We start from the raw sequence: 14,536 nt of genomic DNA on the forward strand, positions 1-14,536 counted from the left end.
TCAGTACTATACTGTTTTAATTGCTACTTCTTTATAATATGACTTGAAATCTGGAATTGTGATTCCTCCAATTTTGTTTTTGTTTCTCAAGATTGCTTTGGCTATTTGAGGTCTTTTGTGGTTCCATACAAATTTTAGGATTGTTTGTCCTAGTTCTGTGAAAAATGCTATGGGTGGGGCACCTAGGTGCCTCAGTTGATTGTGCATCCGACTCTTGGTTTTGGCTCAGGTCATGATCTCACAATCTGTGAGTTTGAACCCTGTGTTGGGCTCTGCACTGGTGGCGCAGAGACTGCTTGGGATCCTCTCTCCTCTATTTGCCCCTCCCTCCTGCTCGCTCGCATGCACTGTCAAAATAAATAAACATAAAAAAAAAATTTGAAAGGGGCTTATAAAAAATTGCTATTTGTATTTTTATGGGGACTGCATTAAACCTGTAGATTGCTTTGGGTAGTTTGGACATTTTAACAATATTTGCTCTTCTAATCCATGAGCATGGGATGTCTTTGTGTCTTCCTGAATTTCTTTTATCAATGTTTTGTGATTCTCACAGTACAGGTCTTTCACCTCTTTGCTTAAGTTTATTCCTAGATATCGGAGTGTTTTTGGTACAGTTGTATATGGGATTGTTCTCTTAATTTCACTTTCTGCTGCTTCATTATTAGTATGTAGGAATGGAACAGATTTCTATACATTTATTTTGTATCCTGTGACTTTGCTTGAATTCATTTATGACTTCTAGTAGTTTTTTTTGATGGAGTCTTTAGGGTTTTCTATATATGTCATTTGCAAATAGTGAAAATTATGCTTCTTCCTTACCAATTTGGATGCCTTTTATTTATGTTGTCTAGTTATTGTGGCTAGGACTTCCAGTACTATGTTGAATAGAAGTGATGACAGTGGATATCCTTATCTTGTTCCTGACCTTAGGGGAAACGCTCTCAGTTTTTCACCATTGAGTACGATGTTGGCTATGGGTTTTTCATATAAGGTCTTCATTATGTTGAAGTATGTTCCCTCTAGACCCACTTTGCAGACAGTTTTTGTCATGAATGGATCTTGTACTTTTTCAGATTTTTTTTTTTTGCATCTATTGAAATGATATGGTTTTTATCCTTTCTCTTATTGATGTATCATGTTTACTGTTTTGTGAATATTGAATCACCCTTTCATGTCAGGAATAAATCCCACTTGATTATGGTGTATGATTTTTTTAATGTATTGTTGGATTTGGTTTGCTAACATTTTGTTGAGGATTTTTGCATCTATATTCATGAGATATATTGGCCTACAGTTCTTTTTTTCTGGTATCTATTTCCTTTTGATATCAAGGTAATACTGGCTTCATAGAATGAATTTAGAAGTATTCCTTCTTGTATTTTTTGGAATAGTTTGAGAAGAATAGGTATTAACTGTTTAAATGTTTGGTAGAATTTGCTGGTGAAGCCATCTAGTCCTGGACTTTGTTTTTTGGGAGTTTTTTGATTATTGATTTGCTTTCATTGCTGGTAATTGGTCTGGCCAAATTTTCTATTTTTTCCTGCTTTAGTTTTGGTAGGTTATATGTTTTTAGAAATTTATTAATTTAATTTATCCAATTTGTTGGGTGTACAGGCTTCCATAATATTCTGTTACAATTGTTTGTACTTCTGTGGTGTTGGTTGCTATTTCTCCTTTTTCATTAGTGATGTTGTTGACTTGGGTCCTCTCCTTTTTAATGAGTCTTGTTAGAGGTTTATTAATTTTGTTGATCTTTTCAAAGAAAAAGCTCCTGGTTTCATTGATCTATTTATTTTTGTTCTATATCATTTTTTTTTGCTTGTGTTCACTGCGTTTATTACTAATATTAAAAAAAATGTTAAAAAGAAAAAAAAATCATTCTCTGTTCTCCAATGGCTCTCATCCTTCCCTCCTGCCCACACAATCCCTGATCCGTTTCTTCAGGGCCAGTTCAAAACTGAGCCTGTGCACTGCCATTTTCACAGAAAACAACCAGTGCCAGGGATGGAGGGAAGAAAGTTAGATGAGGGTGACGGTACTGTCCAGGTTCTACCCAAAGGTAGGCTGGGTGGAGATTCACAGAATTCAGATGAAAGGGCTGGTGGCCTCACAATGACATAGTCTAACTAAAGTGGGCTGGAGAGGAGAGGGTAACCCCTCAGAAGCTTTAGAAGATGTCTCATGGGCTTGTGTCAAACCCAGAAAAACCAACCCCAGAATGGGGAGACCAGGGAGGCTGTCTTGCACAAAGTTTCACAATTCTCCCACATTGGGAGGTACGGAAAGTCTAGAGGGCATGAAGTCTCACTCATTTTGGCAGAAAAACTTAAGTCTAGTGTTGGGAAGTCACAAAGCCACGGGCAGAGAGAGGCTACATACAAAGGGATGAACAGTTTCACAAAGCACTGTGGTCAGACCAGACCAGAGCAGTGGGGATCATGCTACTGATGCAGAAACTACAAAATCCAAAAGCAGGGAGAGTGGCCTTTCAGGGAGTAACTGCACCAGTCATCCATACTTGACCCCAGGTCAACCTGGTGAGTTTCACAGAGCAACTGGCAACTTTGGGGGTAAGGGTTGTCACATAAAAAGGACTCAAGCAGCTGGAAGGCAATGGTATGAAACTGCTCCAGGGCTCTCAAGAATCGAGGGCAGTACCGGGGGCTGGGTGGACAGATGCACAAGAAACTGCACCAAAGAGGTTTCCTGTTCAGCAGTGAGTTAGTGAGGGGGAAGAGGATCTAGGAGGCAGTTGAAGTGAGCAAAGATGAGGTCCTGAAGACAAGTCTCTAGAGGCTGAATCAGACAAAAGACCACACACTGGGCACCAGTGATGAAACACAACTCTGGACCCCAAATGGGAAGGTCACAGATGGGGGTGGGTGTCACTGTCTGAGGGCAGTGGGTGGAACAGCCTCACAGTAGCCATCACAGGGCCACAAGGCAATATATGGCTATTAGGTTACAGAGGGCTCCCGTCAGCCTCGATGGGAAGGCACAGTCTCACAGAGGAGGTCCATTGACACCTGGATGGCAGAAGGCACAGAGGTCCTCATATCGACAGTGGTCCTTTTTGGCAAAATGTCAGCAGACAGGGTGGTAGGATTTGTCTTCCATAACTTGGGGGCCATACTTGGGTGGGTAGGTATTTTTGATAAGAGACCAACTTTTGAGCCTTCGAGGACTTCTCTGCTCTTTGTGAAAGCCTCCCCTGAAAGGACCTCCATGGCTTGGTCCAGGAAAAAGGTTCAGTATTGGCCCTCCACCAACCACAACTACATGGGCCACACCTGGGGCCTAGGCCTCCCCAGACTGGGCCTCTGCCCCAGGAAGGAGGTGAGAGACTCAGCAGTGGTTGAATCATTCATCCCCTTGACCCTGGAAGACCTCTGTGAAGAGCTGACTTAGAGTCACCAGGCTTTCCAGTGGCCATGGGAGTAAGGCCCAGAAGGCTGGGTGGTCCAATGGGACTTCCATGCTCCTCGTCTCCAGTCTCTTTCCGCTCTGGCAGCAGAGGCTGCTGCAGTGGTGGCTGCTGCTGCTAATTCTGCTTCTTTTGTTTCAACATCATGGTTGTGGCAATGGCTGCTTAAATCATTTATTTCTGCTCTAATCTTTATTATTTCCTTGCTTTTGCGGAGTTTGGGTTTTGTTCTTTTTCTAGCTTGTTTAGGTGTAAGGTTGAGATTTTTCTTGCTTCTTGAGGTAGACCCGTATTCCTATAAACTTCCCTCTTAGGACCACACTTGAGGAAAAGATTTTGGACTATTGTCTTTTCAATTTTCATTTGTTTCCAGGTAATTTTTGCCTTCTTTAATTTCTTGGTTGATCCACTCATTGTTTAGTAGCACACTATTTTAACCTCAATGTATTTGTGCTCTTTACAGATTTTTTTCCTGTGGTTTTCTAGTTTTAGAGCATTGCGGTCAAAAAAGATGCACAGTAGGACTTTGATTTTTTAAAATTTGTTGAGACTTCTTTTGTGACCTAATCTATCTGGAGAGTGTTCTGTGTGCACTTGAAAAGAATGTGTACTGTTTTAGGATAGAATGTTCTGAATATATGTTAAATCCATCTGGTCCAGTATGTTATTCAAAACCACTATACCTTTGTTGATTTTCTATTTGGATGATTTGTCTGTTGATTTAAGTGGGGTGTTAAAGTGCCCCATTATTGTATTATTATCAATTATTTCCTTTATGCTTGTTATTAACTGTTTTATGTATTTCTGTGCTAAGTTGGGTACATAAATATTATTATATAGTGTCCTTTCTTGTCTTGTTACAGTTGTTTTAAAGTCTTATTTTGTCCAATGTAAGTATTGTTATCCCAGGTTACTTTTGACATCCATTTTCATGATAAATATTTCTCCAGCCCCTCACTTTCAAGCTGCAGGTGTCTTTTGGTCTGAAATGGGTCTCTTGTAGGCAGCATATTGATGGGTCTTGTTAATTTATCCACTCTGTGACTGTATGTCTTTTGATAAGAGCATTTAGTCCATTTACATTCAAAGTAATTATTTATAGGTATGTATTTATTTCCATTGTTATTTGTTTTATGGCTATTTCTACAGATTTTCTTTGATCCTTCTCTTGTTCTCTTTTATAGTGTGTTGGCATTCTTTAGTGATGGACTGGATTCCTTTCTCTTTATTCTTTGCATATGTATTACTGGTTTTTGATTTGTGGTTATTATTAGTTTTGTATATAACATCTTCTGCATATAGCAGTGTATATCAAGTTGATGATCAGTTTAAGTCTAAACCCATTGTTTATCCCCTCACCCCATTTTAGGTATATGGTATCATACTTTACATCTTTTTATTTTATGAGTCCTTTGATATTTATGATATCAATATTATAAAACAGAAATATTTATTTTTACTGCTTTTCTGCTTTCTACTTTCCATACTCTCACTTATGGTCTTCCCTTTCCACTCAAAGAGTCCCCTTTAATATTTCTTGTAGGGCTGGTTTAGTATTCATGAACTCCTTTAGTTTTTGTCTGAGAAACTCTTTCTCTCTCCTTTTATTCTGAATTATAGCCTTGCTGGATAGAATATTCTTGGTTGTAGATTTTTCCTTTCACCACTTTGAATATATCATGCCACTCCCTTCTGGCCTGCAAAGTTTCTGCTGAAAAATTCACTGATGGCCTTATGGGGTTTCCTTTGTATTTAACAGTCTTTTTTTTCCCTCTTGTTGCTTAAAAACTTTTTTCTTTATCACTACTTTTTGCCATTTTAATTACTATGTGTCTTCATGTGGAACTCCTTGGGTTGAATATTTGGAAAGCTCTCTGTGCCTCCTGGATCTGGACATCTATTATCCTCTTCAGAATAGGGAAGTTTTCAGTTATTATTTCTTCAAGTAAATTTTTTGCCCCCTAACCTCTTCTTCTTCTTCTGAGATCCCTTATGACTATTATGCTTGATGGAGTCACTGAGTTCCCTTGCACTATTCTCAATTTGCATAATTTTCTTTCCTCTCCTTTGCTCAGCTTGGTTACTTTTCATTACTTGTCTTCCAGGTCACTAATTTGTTCCTCTGCTTCATCTAGCCTGGTATTTATTCCATCAAATATATTTTCAATTTCATTTACTGTGTTCTTTATCTGTCTCTCTCTCTCTTTTTTTAATCTCTTTGTCAAGGGTCTCACTGATGTCTTCAATCTTTTCTCAAGTTTGGTAAGTATCTTTATGATCATTACTTTACATTCTCTATCAGGCATATTATTTTTAACGGTTTTGCTTTGGTCTCTTTTGGTGGCTTGGTCCTGTTCTTTCATTTGGGAGATATCTCTGCCTCCCTATTTGTCCGACTTTCTGTGTCCATTTCTCTGTATTAGGAAAGTCAGCTACTTCTCTTGCTCTTAACAATAACAGTCTTATGAAGAAGAGGTCCTATAGTACCTTGCAGTACAGTGTCCCCTGTTCCTCAGGGCCTAGTGTTTCAGGGAATGTTTCCTATGTGCATTGCATGTGCTCTGCTGTTGAGTCTTAGCATCTTATTTCCTTCAGTCCAGTTGTCTGCAGAGGCTCTCTTTGCCTATTGTGGTCCTCAGCAGGAGTGGCATACATTTTAACATGGTGTGTAGTAGTCAGCTTGTGAAATGGGATCTGCCCCTCCTGCTCCCAGAAATAAGGCCCTGCCAAATGTATGTGTCAGCAGATTTGGTGTTGGCAGGGTTTGCACCAGTCTTCTGGGGGAGGAATGTGCAATGTGGGGACTGAGGTAGGTGTGACTGGGAAGGGCTGATCTGCCAAAGCATGAGGGGGCAGGACTCAGTGCAAGCAAGTTAGGTAACGAGTGTAGGCACCACCCTGGTTCCCACAGGTGGCCAGTATTTATTCCAGAGGAGGGGGAACAGGGAAGGGAAATGGTGCCTGTCTGCTCCTTTTCCTGGAGGCATCTCTCAGCAATCCCTGTCTCTCTGGGTCACACTCTGTGATGACAAATCACTCACCCTCCCACTTCCCCTGACATGTCTCAAACAGCTGGTTCTACCCTGTGTCTTCATGGACTGTTCGTTGTGCTCTTTATGGGTGGGGCTTTCTACAGCCCTCTATACTCTTCCAGAGTAGAGTATGCTGATTTTTTAAAATTCCAGGCTTTAAGTCCCTTTGGTTGTAAGAACTCAAGAAATTTGGCCCCTCTCATTTTCAAAGGCAAATATTATGGGGATTCATCCTCCCTGTTTGTAGGTGCCCCAGTGTGAAAGTCTGTTTTCTGCCTTTTTCTACACCTCTCCTTCTCCACCAAAGATGGCCATAGTCCCTTTTGCTCCTAGACCCTGTCTTTGCCCTTCCTACCTCCTTCGATGTGGCCTCTTCCCTACCTTAGTTGTAGAGTTTGTTCTTCCAGTCTTTCTTAGGTAGTTTTCTTGGTTATTTACAATGATGTGTTATCTAGTTGTATCCTTGGATGAAGCAGGCTTAGGGTCCTCCTACTCTACCATCTTCCCAGCCAACCTTGTTCAACAAGCGTTTTTGAAACAAAGACTTCCCTCTTGTAAACAGTTAACTGTGTATAGTCTTCAACTGACACAAATTAGTCAGCTGGGGGCAAGAATACTTTATAAATGGTGCCCTGTATTTCATTTTGCCTTTCAACAGGACACGTACAATGTTCTACTTCCAAAGTTTACTATATTCAATAACTATTAAAGGGTTAATACAACAGGCTGTAAGGGACAAGAAAATGGAACCTGTTATGATGCTATCTGAATAAAGTGTGAGATGATGGTGGCTCATTCCAATGTACTAGCAGAAGTGATGGGAAATGGTCAGATTTTTATATAATTTGAAGCTATAGTTAGTCCATTGGAAATGAAGTTTGAGAAACAAACAAACAAAAATGACTCTAAGGCATGTGGCCACAGATACTCAAAGGATGGATTTGCTATCACCTGAGATGGAGAATGTCATGGGGAGAACATGTTTAGGGGAGGGAGAAAAGATCCATGGTTCAGTTTGAGATATGCTAATTTTAAGATGTGTATTGGCCATCCATGTGGGATGGAAGCTGAAAATATGAATCTGCAGTTTGGGAAAGAAGACTAGATTGAGGATATAAATTTGGGAAATTTGGGAAATAAAGTTGGTATTTAAAGCTATTATACAGAATGAGACCACCAAGGAATGAGTGCAGATGGAGAAGAAACAAAGAGCTGGCCCCTGAAATTCTCCACTATTAAGTGATCAGGAAGAAGAAGAAAACCCAGCAAAGAAGACTGAAAATGAACAAGGAAAGCAGGAGGAAAACCAAGATGTGTATGCTAGAAGCCAAGTGAATTAATTATGTTAAATATGATTGATCAACAGTGTCAACTGCTGCACACAGACCAAAAATATGCAGGATAAGAATTAAACAACAGATTTAGTAATGTAGAGGTGAATTTAACAAGAGCAATTTTGGTGCAGTAGTGGAGTGAAAACTTGATTGGAGCTGGTTTAAAGAGAAAATGGAGAGAAGGTACTGGGGGTTTGAGAAGGTATGAAATAGTTGTCTAGAACAGTGGAAAAGTAAATGAGTGAGTGGAAGACAGTCTGCCTACCAGCAAAAGGTTCCAGTTGAGATTCATGGTCCTGAATTTAAAGTGAGAACAATGTTCATGTTGGTATATTTTTCTCCAGCCACATTCCACTGTAGGCATAGGTATAGCATAGGTGAAGAATTAGATTAACCAGGGTTTTTGTTTTGCCAAGCAGTATAATGAAATGAGAGAGGGCCAAGGAGTCAAAAGTATCAGAAAGAGAGTAATCCAGATCGTTCTATGGTATTTAAACCGCGGAGGGCATCAAAAGTTGATGAATAAGACAAACAGACAAACAAAAACAAAAAACAGGTGATAGGATCAATGCACTGGGAACCCAATAAAATCAGAGCACTTAGAGGAAATGAACTACAGATAAAAGAACTGGGATAAAATAATTGTAATCAGACAATGGGATACACAGTGGAGTTAATATCTAACACTTTATATAATCCATATTTTGCTTTCTCAGAACTTTTCAAAAACAATATTAAGCAAGCTTTTCTTATATTTTCTTATATTTTAGTTTACAAGATTTTCTTACCTCTGATGAAGAAGGTCGGCTTGGACTGAGGGACATATTCACCAGTGTCTGAATAGGGTGATTATCAGTTGGAATTCTGTGGGGTGTTTTACCTTTCTCCATTTAAGTAGTATATGTAAAGGTTATAACAGATTTTTGACTTGTTTAAGATAGCATTCCACTCAATTCTGGTCTCTGATTCATTCAAAAAGTGAAAAGAAAAACACAAAAGGCTTTAAAATACACTGAAAATGAAAACTTAGGAATGTACACAATCTCATAATTTAAAAAGACCTATTACTAGTAAGTCTGTGTGTGTGTATATACATATATATATATATACACATCTATATATGTATACATACATATATATATATATTTTCAATACAACTAAATAAATTGTTAAATTACATTATAAAAGACTTGCGACCAGGGCATATTTTACTATTCTAAACAATTAATTTTCTCAAGGTTGAAAATTAAAGTTAAATATATATGGTATTTTATATAAAGTAGAAATATGTTTCTGGAAGTATAAAGACTAAATTTGTGCAAATGGCTATAGAATGATGAAAACTGTTTTACCATAAACATTTCTTCCTGGGCTTGGATATCTCAAATATAACATGAATAATTATTCCAGATGAAAATGCCAGTTTTTAAGTACTTTAAGCTATGTTTGTGTTGTTTCCTGTATTGTTCTCAGAGGATTTAAAACAGTTTACAAGAATCCACAATAACATTTAAATTATATAATAAAAATTGAAAAGTAAGGTAGCTGAATTACTCTAAACAGGAATTATCAAAGTAGGACAATCCTTAAGTAAACGATGTGATACCAATACCAGAACAGAAGCCTTTTCAAGATTTCAAAGCATTGTACAATCTTGATTTATATTAAAACAGTAAGTGCAACAAAATTTAAAATTTCTGTTATTTGGTATTGATTACAGCTCTATGAAATCATATCAGAGACTACTAATTATTCTAATGGTATCAAAATTAAAAAATTATATCCTGGGACATAACATCTTTTAAATCAAGTTAGTTTCACATATTACTTCCTATGCAAATTTCTTACAATAATTAAAACTTAAAATGTTTTGTTATTTTAACCATCTCAAACATTATTTTAATTACATTAGTATTTTTTTTAACTATTTAGATATTTCCATTTCTATACCTACCCAAAGGCTCTTTCTGCCATTGTACTAATATCAGCCTATATTATGAACCTAAACACAACTCAGATACATATATGGTAATGTCTTTATTATATAAAAATTATTTGTAATAACCTATAAGAATTACAGTCCATGGGCATGCAAATTGCTACTGATGTGAAAACTGGGAGGCTGGGATTGTTAATTTCTGTGCATGCATTAAAAGCTTGTCATTTTTGGGGTGCCTGGGTGGCTCAGTTGGTTAAGCTTCTGACTCTTGATTTTGGCTCAGGTCATGATCTCACGGTTCATGAGATGGAACCCAAGATGGGCTCTGCACTGACAGCACGGGCCTGTGCACATGTGCACATTCTCTCTCAAAATAAATTAACATTAAAAAAAAACTTGACATTTTCATTCAGAACAAATTTTTAATTAAGCAAACTCAAGTCATTAACCAAGACCTGCTTTAATATTGTCCTCAGGTAAACTGCCCCATTACATTATCCCTTCTAAAGGTATAGCAAAGAAGCCATATTTTGAATGATACCTCCATTTTGTCATTTCTGACTGGATCAATGCTGAAGACTAAATCCTGGACAATAAAATGGCATTGCATATAAAGATGAGACCTTAGAAATTAGAACTGGGAGAACTCAAGATTCAGAATTCTCAAAAATAGATTATCATTAGTCAATTATGGGTTTGAGAGGAAGTAAGTGCTGGTAGATATATCACCTGTCATCTTTGATCTGGTCTGTACTTTAAAGAGAACGACCTATCGTACTTTCTCTGCATTACTCCAAAAATCATTTTGGAGTAAGCAGCAGAACTAAAAATCAAGCTTAAAAATTTCTGACACTTGATGATCTGGTGTTGAGAATCCAGGGTACTGCCAGCCTGGCCTACTTCAGCTCTAGGCATCCCACTGGGGTGGCCCCGATGCAGCATGCTACAAAACTCCCAGTCTGTGCCCACTCCAGCTCCAGCCAGCCAGCCAAAGTCACCAGGCACATGCAGTCTACACATGGATGGTTCCTATACAACACCATTCTTTCAAGACTGGGATAGATTGCTGTTTCACCTAATTCATAGAAACATACACAGAAAATGAAACAACATGAGAAGACAGAGGAATATGGTTTCAATGAGAGGAATATTTGTTTAAATGAAAACAAAACCACAGAAAGAACTAAATGAAATGAAGATAAGAAACCTATTTCATAAAGAGTTAAAAAAAATTTTTTTAATGTTTATTTATTTTTAAGAGACAGAGCACAAGTGGGGGAGGGGCAGAGAGAGAGAGAAAGCAAGCAAGCGAGTAGGCAGGAGAGGGGCAGAGAGAGTTACAGAATCTGAAGCAAGTTCCAGGCTCGGAGAAGTCAGCACAGAGCCCACGCAGGGCTTGAACTCAGGAACCGCAAGATCGTGACCTGAGCCGTGATCAGCCTGGTAACTGACTGAGCCACCCAGGCGCCACAAGAGAATAGAATTCTTAAAAATGAGGAAATCTTAAGAGAATTCTGGGACAATATCAAACATACGAACATTTGCAGTGTAGTAATCCCAGAAAGAGAAGAGAAAGGGGCAGAAAATTTATTTGAATAAATAATAGCTGAAAACTTCCTCGACCTGGGTAAGAAAACAGAGAAGTAGGCCCAGGAAGCAGAGAGAGAATCCCAAATAAGATAAACCCAAAAAGGTCCACATCAAACCCCTAATAATTAAAACATCAAAAACTAAAGATTGAGACTTTCAAATATAACAAGAGAAAAACAAGTAGTTACATACAAGGAAAACCCCATAAGGCTACCTATCACCTGATTTTTCAGCAGAAACTTTGCAGGCCAGAGGGAGTTGCATGATATATTCAAAGCACTAAAAGGAAAAAAAAAAAAAATACAACCAAAAATACTATATCCGGCCAGGTTATCATTCACAATTGAAGGAAAGATAGAGTCTCCCAAACAAAAATTAAAGGAGTTCATCACCACTAACCTTACAAGAAAAGTTAAAGGGACTTCTTTAAGTGGAAAAGGCCATAACTAGAAGAAAATTATAAAAGGATATAATTTCACTAATAAAAGCAAACATATAGTAAAGGTAGTCAATCATTCACTTACAAAGCTAGTATGAAGGTTAAACATCAAAAGTGGTAAAATTAATTATATGTAAAAAAAAAAAAAGTAGTTAAGGAAGTCACAAAATAAAAAGGTGAAAAATGTGATATCATATACATAAAACGTGAAGGGGGAAAGAGTAAAAATGTCATGCTTCTAAAATGTGTTCAAGCTTAAGCAGCCATCAACTTATCATAGACGGCTATATACTTAGGATGTTGTATATGAATTTCATAACCACAAACCAAAAGCCTGTAACAGATACACAAATATAAAGACAAAGGAGAACATTAAAGAAAGTCATCACAAGGGAAGAGATCAAGAGAAGAAGAAAGGGGGGCGCCTGGGTGGCGCAGCCGGTTAAGCGTCCGACTTCAGCCAGGTCACGATCTCGCGGTCCGTGAGTTCGAGCCCCGCATCAGGCTCTGGGCTGATGGCTCGGAGCCTGGAGCCTGTTTCCGTTTCTGTGTCTCCCTCTCTCTCTGCCCCTCCCCCGTTCATGCTCTGTCTCTCTCTGTCCGAAAAATAAATAAACGTTGAAAAAAAAAAATTTTAGGAAAAAAGAGAAGAAGAAAGGAATAGAGAACAATAAAAACAACCAGAAAACAATGAAGAAAATTATAGTAAGTACATACCTATCAATAATTACTTCAAATGTAAATGGACTAAATGCTCCAGGTAAGACACAGGGTGACAAAACGCATATAAAAAAAAAAAAAAAGAAAAAAAAAACCCCTCCAAATGCTGCCTACAAGAAACTCACTTCATACCTAAAGACACAAACTGAAAGTAAAGGGAAAGAAAAAGATATTCACACAAATGAAGTGGGAAAAAAAAAGCTAGGGTAGAAATACTTATATCAGACAAAATAGACTTTAAACAAGGACTGTAACAAGAGACAAAGAAGGGCATTATGTAATGATAAAGTGATTAATACAACAAAAGTATATAACAATTGTAAATATCTGTGCACCTAATATAGGAGTACCAATATATATAAAAGAATATGAACAGACATAAAGGCAGAAATTGACAGTTATATGATCATAGTAGGGAACTTTAACAACACCACACTTACATCAATGGATAGATCATCCAGACAGAAAATCAACACAGAGACTGGCTTTGAATTATGCATTAGACCATATAAACTTAACAGATATATACAGAACACTCCATCCCCAAACAGCAGAATATACATTCTTTTCAAGTGCATATGGAACATTCTCTAGGATTGATCATGTTAGGCCACTAAACAAGTCTCAATAAATTTAAGAAGACTGAAATAAAATCAAGCATCTTTTCTGAACACAAGAATATGAAACTAGAAATCATTACAAAAAAAAGGAAAAAATACAAATGTGGAGATTTGAAAACATGTTACTAAACAACCAATAAGTCATAAATCAAATAGGAAATCAAAACCAAGAGATAAATAAAAATGGAAACACCATGGTTCAAAATTTTGGGGATGTATCAAAAGTAGTTCTAAGAGGGAAGTTTATAATGATATAGGTCTGCCTTGAGAAACAAGAAAAATCTCAAACAATCTAACCTTACACCTAAAGGAACCAGAGAAGAAAGGAAATCCTATCAGAACAGAAATAAATGAAACAGAAGAAAAAAAAAATCAGTGAAACTAATAGTGAGTCCTCTGAAAAGATACACAAAATTAATAAACCTGTAGCCAGATTCATCAAGAAAAAAAGGGAGAGGCCTCAATAAAATCAGAAATGAAAGAGAAATAACAAGCTTCATTACAAAAATACAACGAATTATAAGAGGCTGCTATGAGAAATTATATGCAAACAAATTGGACAACCTAGAATAAATTCATAGAAAAACATACAATCTTCCAAGATTGAATCAGAAAGAAATAAAAAATCTGAACAGGCTGATTACTAGTAACAAAATTCAGTTGGTAATCAAAAAGCTCTGGGGCACCTGGGTAGCTCAGTTGCTTAAGCATCTTGACTCTTGATTTTGGCTCAGGTCATAATCTTGAGGTTTTGAGAGTTCGAACCCCACATCAGGGCTCTGTGCTGACAGTGCAGAGGCTGCCTGGGATTCTCTCTTTCCCTCTTTCTCCGCCCCTCTGCTGCTCATGCTTACTCTCTCTCTCTTAAATTTAATAAACTTTTTAAAAAAATTATTAAAAAAACCACAACTATTAAGACTACACCAAAATAAAAAACTTTTGCACAGCATTAGAACCATCAACAAAATGAAAAGACAACCTACTATATGGGAGAAGATTTCTCTTTTTTTTTTTTTTTTTTTTTGTAATTGACATATCTGACAAGGAGTTAATATGCAAAATATATAAAGAACTCCTACAACTCTACACCAAACCCACAAATAATCAAATTAAAAAACGGGCAGATGATCTGAATAGACATTTTTCCAAAAAAGACATATAGATGTCCAACAGACACATGAAAAGATGCTCAACATCACTAATCATCAGGGAAATGCAAATCAAAACCACAATGAGATATTTATTACCTTACACATATATAAATGGCTAGAATCAAAAAGACACGAACAAGTGTTGGCAAGGATGTGGAGAAAAAGAATCCCTCATTCACTGTTGGTAGGAATGTAAGTTGGTGCAACCACTGTGGAAAGCACTATGCAGGTTCCTCAAAAATTAAAAACAGAAATACCATATGATTCAGTAATTCCACTACTGGGTA

General features: G+C 37.3%; 1 pseudogene; it reads right to left on the reverse strand.

The window, feature by feature from the left end:
• Positions 1 to 3,003: 3,003 nt before the first annotated feature.
• Positions 3,004 to 3,568, reverse strand: LOC124514587 (proline-rich protein 3-like; annotated as a pseudogene).
• Between the last annotated feature and the right edge of the window lie 10,968 nt (positions 3,569 to 14,536).

Source organism: Lynx rufus, unplaced genomic scaffold (genome assembly GCF_022079265.1).
Source record: "Lynx rufus isolate CCGP_SWC_20201006 ecotype Redwood Valley unplaced genomic scaffold, mLynRuf1.p SCAF_2, whole genome shotgun sequence".
NCBI classification, from domain to species: Eukaryota; Metazoa; Chordata; class Mammalia; order Carnivora; family Felidae; genus Lynx; species Lynx rufus.